The sequence below is a fragment of the Periophthalmus magnuspinnatus genome, chromosome 9, assembly GCF_009829125.3.
Source record: "Periophthalmus magnuspinnatus isolate fPerMag1 chromosome 9, fPerMag1.2.pri, whole genome shotgun sequence".
NCBI classification, from domain to species: Eukaryota; Metazoa; Chordata; class Actinopteri; order Gobiiformes; family Gobiidae; genus Periophthalmus; species Periophthalmus magnuspinnatus.
Genome location: NC_047134.1, coordinates 7,918,334 through 7,926,324, shown reverse-complemented (window position 1 = coordinate 7,926,324; position 7,991 = coordinate 7,918,334).

Below are 7,991 nucleotides of genomic sequence, written 5' to 3'. Positions count from 1 at the left end.
TGTGTGTCTTGTGTGTCTGAATAAAATATGAAACCACATCTGGTCATTTGATACATATGTAGGGCATCTTGTAGATTTGTGAATTGATGAGTTTATTAGTGTGTTTTTTCACTGTACTGTCATAACATTATCTCTGCATAAGCAAAACATTTTTTGTGTCAAATATTTACCTTTCTGTCTTGTCTGTGCTGCCCATCTATACCAGCTTGTCATGGCACTTTGGGTACCTTGAAAAGCGATATACAAATCCAAATGTTATTACACACAACACAAACTCTCACTTACTATGCTAATATTGTGTAAATCAAACTGAGCAATGACCCAGACACTAAGAGGACATTCACTCTACTAGACCTGTGATATTGCTATAAAATAGCCTTCAATTATAACACAAAACTATTCTTTAAAATAATAGTAAAGACATCTTATGTGAAGAAAAACATCATAAAGCTGATCTCTGTACAGAAAGTACATATAGTAACATACCATATAGACTTAAATATTAGAAGGAGGTGGGATAACTTTCCATCATAAAGGGGCAATAAAGTAGGGAAATAAACTTCATTTAGTGTCCATACATGGTGGTTGTTTCTATTTAGCCAACTTGGGCACCTAAATAAGAAAGGCTGCAGAGGAAAGGATGATATAGTACCAGAGAGCAAAAGCTGGTCAGGAGGTCACATGTGACTATACTGCCTGGCCAAACAAAAGTTGCCACTGAAAAAAACAAACAAAAAGGTCACAGTCTAATATTTCCTTGGACCGCCTTTTGCTTTGATTACGGCATGCATTCACTGTGGCATTATTTCGAGAAGCTTCTGCAATGTCACAAGATTGCATTAATTTTTCACCAAGATCTTGCATTGATGATGGTAGAGTCTGACCGCTACGCAAAGCCTTCTCCAGCACATCCCAAAAGATTCTCAATGGGGTTAAGGTCTGGACTCTGTGGTGGCCAACCCATGAATCCTGGCATTGTCATCTTGGAACATGACCAGGCTATCAGGGGAGAAAAAAATCAATTGACCTGGTCATTCAGGTAGTCAGCTGACCTCATTCTTTGAGCACATACTGTTGCTGAACCTAGACTTGACCAACTGGAGGAGGCTCGTACCTATTTGCTTAGTGAAATCCAGGTGGCGACTTTCTATAAAACCCATAGGTTGTGAACCTGACTAACCTGGACAGGTAGGGTGATGTTGTGTCCACTAGGGGACAGTCTAGCTCTACTGTGATCCAGATGCTGCGTCTGCGTGTCCTCGGTGCACAGACTGAGCAGAAACGAGCATCCTTGTCACAGACTCTAAACCAGGGGTGTCCAAACCTTTTGCAAAGAGGGCCAGATTTGGTGATGTGAAAATGTTTGAGGGCCGATCATTGGGCCTGATCATTCTTTGAACCATTAATATTAAATGCAAATTAACTATTTAATTATTTTTTACTTTTTATTGCAAATGGCTTTCACATTTCAAAAACAAAATGGAAAAAAAAAAAGGTGGTTTTGATAATCACAATAAAATAAATTCACTGAGATTTTAGAATTTATTCTCCTCAGAAGGCAAACAAATAACTTGCCTGCACTAATGTGAAGGGTGAAATTGAGATCTTGACTGTAATAAACAAACCAGGTCTGGCTCAAGTGGTTTTGATGTGCAAAATGTCACACAGGTGAGAGTCAGTTAGACTTGTCCTAGCACAGTTCTTGTTAAAGTTCATGTTAAAGTTCAAGAATGTTTTCTCACACAAATATGTCGAACCAAACAAACTCAGCATTTTCTTAGGAAAGCTTTGAATTTCTTTAAACCTGTCTTTATCCAGTTGGCGATAAAACTTAGCGAGCTTGAACATGTGTATTTTACACTGGTCAACAGTGCTGACGGGCCACACATAATTATTTTTATTCCAGAGGCTGTGGGCCAGTGGAAATTGCATACGGGCCACTTTGGGTATGCCTGCTCTAAACATTTGCGAGGGAGAGGCATGTCACATACTTAGACACTTACTAAACTTTGCCCTATAAGAAACATATATTTAATTTTAGTCTTTTAAAAACCTTACTGGAACCTCTTTTCCACAGGACCACCTGTGTGGGTTGCACCTTCCTTTGAGAAATTGTTTTGGATATCCAAGGATATGCAAAAGACCAGTGGCAACAGGGCCATTCCAGGGACCAGGACGGTGACGGTGCTCGACCCGGCGCAGATCCCCCGGGCTGTACGACAAAGCCCAGTGTGCTAAACAGCTGTTCCGAGGTTTTATTGACAGACTGAGTCATTCTTTCATATGGTGTTGTGCATCATGCTAACAATGCCGCAGCTAACTGTTTAAACCACGATCAATTAAAAGGTAGTATAATTTTGTACACGTTCACACGGCATATATTAAATTGGTTGTACAAAGTAAAGCACCGTTCATTTAAATTAAACACCCCTTCAAACGCATAAGTTGTATATAAGTTACATAGCCAAGTAAAAAACTTAAATGGACAGTAAAGCTTGTGCACTGTAGGTCTACCCTGTGCCACTAACCCTCAGCGTTTGTTGGCCTACTGCTACGGAAATCTCAGCGAAAGTGGACTAAAATTGGTCACTTTGTATTTTTGAATGTACGCCGTCTGCACATACTTACAGGGTCTGAATTACAACCGTTGGCGTTTCTGACATATCCGACCTAGACTGTATTAAAACAACTGGTCTACTCAAGACTATGACCATTTTACAGTACCATGTCCATGACACAGAGCTATGGTGTGTCATATTTGTAGTGTGACTGTAGGCTTTATGATGAAGACGTTAAACCTAAATCCTTGGCTATGTGACAGGCAAGAATGTGACTATTGAGGATAATGATTTTTAGGAAAGATGAGCCATAATCTAATAAAGATCAGTTGCTCTTTTGAAAAAGAAACCCTCAAATGGTTGATTAGGCCTGTCTTGTGATGTGCCTGTGATGCTGAGACAAATGACACCATGATGACCATGAATGGAAAACCTTTAAAATACCTTCTTTCTCACTGTAATACACCATGGCTCCACACATAGGCGTCAGACTCCTCCTCCTGGTCTGCCCAACATTCCCAGTGACCAGTCCTTCCTCCAGTGAGACCAGAGACAAGGGCAAGGAACCACTACTGAACAACAACAGCAGCACCCTGGCACCACCCAGTGGCCACACTGGTAAGGACTGGCACCTGAGCTGCCTGGCACATTAAGGAAGAGGTTCAAAAACTTTAAGACTGGGGCCACTAAAACTGAAAAAAATACAATGTCTACATTTTTTTTAAATATATCTGGAAATCATCTCATTTAGTCTTACACTGTTATCAGCTGACACTGTAAAGAACCAGTACTCTGGTACAGGCACACTATAGCTACAGTGGTTCAGTGGTTTGAGCACTCTTCCAGGACACCTCTAGGATCGACTCCCACTTGAACCAAGTTATGTCATTGTGGCCATAGGCAAGACACTTAATCCACCTTGCCTATATGAATATAATGTGTGAGTGACTGATTGTGCTCAGAGGGGCTGATGGCACAGATTGGCAGCCTTGTTTCTGTCAGTCTGCCTACTCTGATAGCTTTCCACCATCGAGTGTGGAGTGAATGAATAATGCACCGTAAAGTGTCTGAAATGCACTTTATAGATCCAATCAAAGAATCAGAACTGAACTAAAACTGTGAGACTTATTAAGGCATTCAAATATGATCATATCTCAAAAACGTCTGGGCTTTCTTTCCCCTCACGCTGCTGCTCTGGTCTGTGTACTTGTAGACGATGAAGACCAGTTCCAGATGGACATGTAGCTGAAGTTGGAAGTCCTCTGAAGAACCGTCCACCACCAGTCTCTGTCATTCTACTGTGAACTCCTTCAACTTTACAAAGCCCCAGTAGTCTCCAGAATTTGTATATTCTAATGTTTTAATCACAGTCATACAATCATATCCTCTACCATCACACTCCCATGGTTGAAATCTAATCCTCTGCCATTTTGAATAAGGCATTTGTAGATTTAAAGGTTTAGGAGGTCCTTCAGGATGGAAGAACTGTTCAGTGAGTTTTGAGAAGCAAACGGGAGCATGTCTGCCAATAGTGGCAGAAAAAAACACTTAAAACAAAACTACACCATGTAAACAAAAACAATATCATAATACTGTTTTATCACCCCAGTCCTTCATCTATGAAATGTCTCCAGAAGGGACGTTCATACATATTTAATGCCAATTTAAGTGATTGTCAACCTAGAAGGGCTTGTACTAGATAACTAAGTGTTCTTTGGTTCCTAAATGATTAACCACCAAACAAGAACATTTTCTGTAATTCATAATTCAAAATAAGGAGACCGTTTTCTATTTAGGAGCTCTTCTACAATGGAGCTTAACAATACTTGGAGTACATTTCCCATTAATTTTGCTCAGAGACAAAAACAAAAGGTTGTGAGAACTTTGAAAGCTTGCTGGGTGTTAATCAGTTATGTGAATATGTGAGAACCATATTTGTAACAATCTCTTTAATATTCATTTTAAAACAATCAATACAAGAGAAATATTTTCACAATAGTACAGATTTGCAATTTTACATATAGGCACCTAGTTGCTGATGAAGAATTTTGGTGATGTTTGTGGTCTGTTCACTTTTGCTATTAACAGTGTTGCTAAGAATATACAGTGCTTTAGACTTGAATTATTCCAACATCACCTGAATGCCATACTGTATAAGCCAAACTGTAACTGTTGGACAACTTGGAGTGCTTTTAGAAATTGTATCTAATTCTACAGCATTTTGATTTTCACACATTTTTGGTAATAAATCTTAAAGGGTATATTATCTGTGTATGTATTTTCCTTGAAAATGAACAATGGTTGTCAACATTATCATTAAAATCTTATTAAATCATACTCATTTAAGCAAGTATTGATTCTGAAAAAAATAAATAAATAACAGTTCCATCTTGCGTTTTATCAGAACTAGTGTAACCACATGGTTTAAAAAACAAAGAATTTTATTTTGTGTTGGAAGTTATAATATTGCGTAAAAAGAGATTTTAAAATTATCATTTGGGTATGAAACTCTGTATCAAGTATCAAGTCTATACTTTAGTATCGGCATTGAGTTTGAAATTTTAGTATTGTGATAACAGTAGCCTGAATCCACATTTAGGTCTACACTTTTTCATCCTCTTTTATGAGGGTTCCTCATGAGGGGATAAACGTGACGAGAGAAGGCTGGGGGACCGAAAACATCAGTAGAATTCCTTTTTGAGTGTCTTCAGATAACCCTAGCCAGTGGTCAGTGGTTTGGATGGAAGAGGTCAATACGCGACTGGACACAGTCACTTTCCTTGTCCTAGTATTTATACCAAGTGCCACACCACTATGAGACAATGCCGATATCCAATATTTGTCTATACATATATTAACATTGTGGCATAAGCCATATTTTAGCCTAATTGTTCTTCCATTCTGTGCTCGAGAGTCTAGAAAAAAATGGTTCTCGATATTGTAGATAGTGTAGGTCTAGTTGTCATGTCCATAACACATTTCAGGGTCTTTCATGTTGTATATAGAAAATGAGTAAAAACCATTTATTTGCAACTGTCTGCTTCCATTGCCACATTTGAGGAAGAATCTGTGTAAATGAGGCTTGAAGTGAGCAGAGGTGGACAATTACATTTACTTTAGCAATTTTATAAGGAAATTGTACTTTTCAGAGTACCGGTAGTTTTCTAGCAGCCTATTTTTACCCCTTCTTGAGTAATATTCAAAGGTAACAAGGCAACTTGAGTAAAAGTTTTGGTTACTCTTTCCTCTCTGACTAAGTCCACAAGCAACAAAAGCTGTGACAATGGGACAATATGAAATGATTTGTGTTTCGCAAACCACTGCTGCTTGACTGTGACACCTGCTGTGAAGCAATTCCCCCCATCCAAGTAATTACCAGGCCCACCCCCACTTAGCTTCAGACATGTAACATATTAAGGCTCAATACTCCAATTTCGATACCACAATGATGAAAAAAAATATATATAAAATTTAAAAAAAAAAATTATATATATATATATATATATATATATATATATATATATATATATATATATATATATATATATATATATATATATAAAAATCATGTGTCATGTGGTTCTATACTGGTGTTGGTAATGTTCAAGATTACTCTAAAACTGCCAACTAATCAATTAGTACCAGACTATTGATACTTTTGACAACCCTAGATGACACTGAGCACTGAATTTTGATTGCGCGTTCCTTCTCCTTCCTCCGATGTGAGGCTGACATGTGCTTTGTGACAGAGGAATGGGCCTGCCACCTCAGTTTCCTGACTGTAAACCCCCCCTTCACTTCCTTAAATAAACTTGGGCTATTGCTCTGGGCTCATTACAGGACCCTCTCCCAATCCACAAACACTAATGACCAAAACATTATAGTGGAAGTATGGATTACTTTCTGTAGCAGGGTTCTCAAATTTACCGGCTCCCGTTCAATCTATTTCAAAATCTACAACTTTGTTCATATGTTGCTTCATACCATGCTTTGTGTCTGCTATTTTTTGTATTGTATGTGCCTTGCAATCAGATGCTACGCCCCATAAGTTACATAATTCTGGGTTTATATTCCTTACAAAATAGTGATTACAGTAAAAGATGTTAAGTTAGATTTGCAAAGAGGTGGTCTCACTCATAGTCAATGTAATTTTGAGCAATAGACACACTTTTTACAAAATGCATGCAGGATAGAGTTCATTGCCATACTTTGAAACATTGTAGTAAAAGTGATAACATCTCTGTGGAGCCAAGAAGATGGTGGAACCTCTAACCAGAAACATTTGCTGGCTCTGCAGCCCATTAGAGAGTATTTGATCCCAATCCACAAACTCAGCCCTAATGAGTCATGACCTGGACGTGGATTGGACTGTAGAGCTGCTAACAGTCCCAAAACTGAGTTGAGAGTGGCAGTTTCACCTCTGTCCTGTGCTCTATGAAGCATATGCTGAAACTATAAGCATATTGTGGTTTTGCAGTGAATGACCTTGATCCTTTGTAGGCTGCCTGATCTCAGCTTCTTGTCTGGTCTTGGATGTGGTGGTCTAAGAGGTTATGTTTACGACAGACTATTAGAAAAGGTGCACTTAAGGTTTGGGTTGGCTTCACAGTTTCTGTGCACGTTCTCTGTCTGGTTTCAGCTTATGAAAGTACTGATGATGATCTTGCTTCACTCTGGTTTTAGGTTAGATCAGACTAGAATATAGAATATATTGTGAGTAATATATTTTACAGTACTCTTACTTGAGTTATTCTTCCCAGTGTGAGTAGATCTAAAAGTGACAAAAACTTTGTCGACAATATGAAATGATTTGAACATTTGTGTTTACACCGCTCATTCAGATATGATTTAGTTATTCAAATTTTTGTGTCTGTCCTTCGATATGGCCAGAAGCTGTGGCTGTAGTGCATACTGACAAGACACTTGACGCACATGAGTGTGGTGTGTGTGTGAGCGGCTATCCTCACTTGCAAATTTAGCAGAAATGAATATACCCAATTTACTAACTGCACACACTTCTGATATGTGAATTTGTTGCAGTTCTTTCGATGTGCATTAGTTCATTATAATACAGACAAATACAATAACAGAAAATCCTTCAATAAAAAGTGTTTAATAAATTCTCAATATTGTATGTACAAAATAAACAACAAAATCATAAATAGGTAAAATATAAATCTCAGAAAGTACTATATAGAGGTTAGAAAGTACTGTCAGTAGTGAATGTGCATTATGTCAGCGGTAACCCACAGCGACTGTTAAGATGGTCAGTGACATCCACACACCTCGACCATCATGTCCTCATGATGCCGTGGTGCCAGGTCGTCACTGTCGTATCCATGGCAATCGTAAACATGGTCAGTGACAGCTGTGCTTCTCGACCACCATGTCCACGTGATGTTGCTGTTGTACCCATGACAATCGTAAACTTGA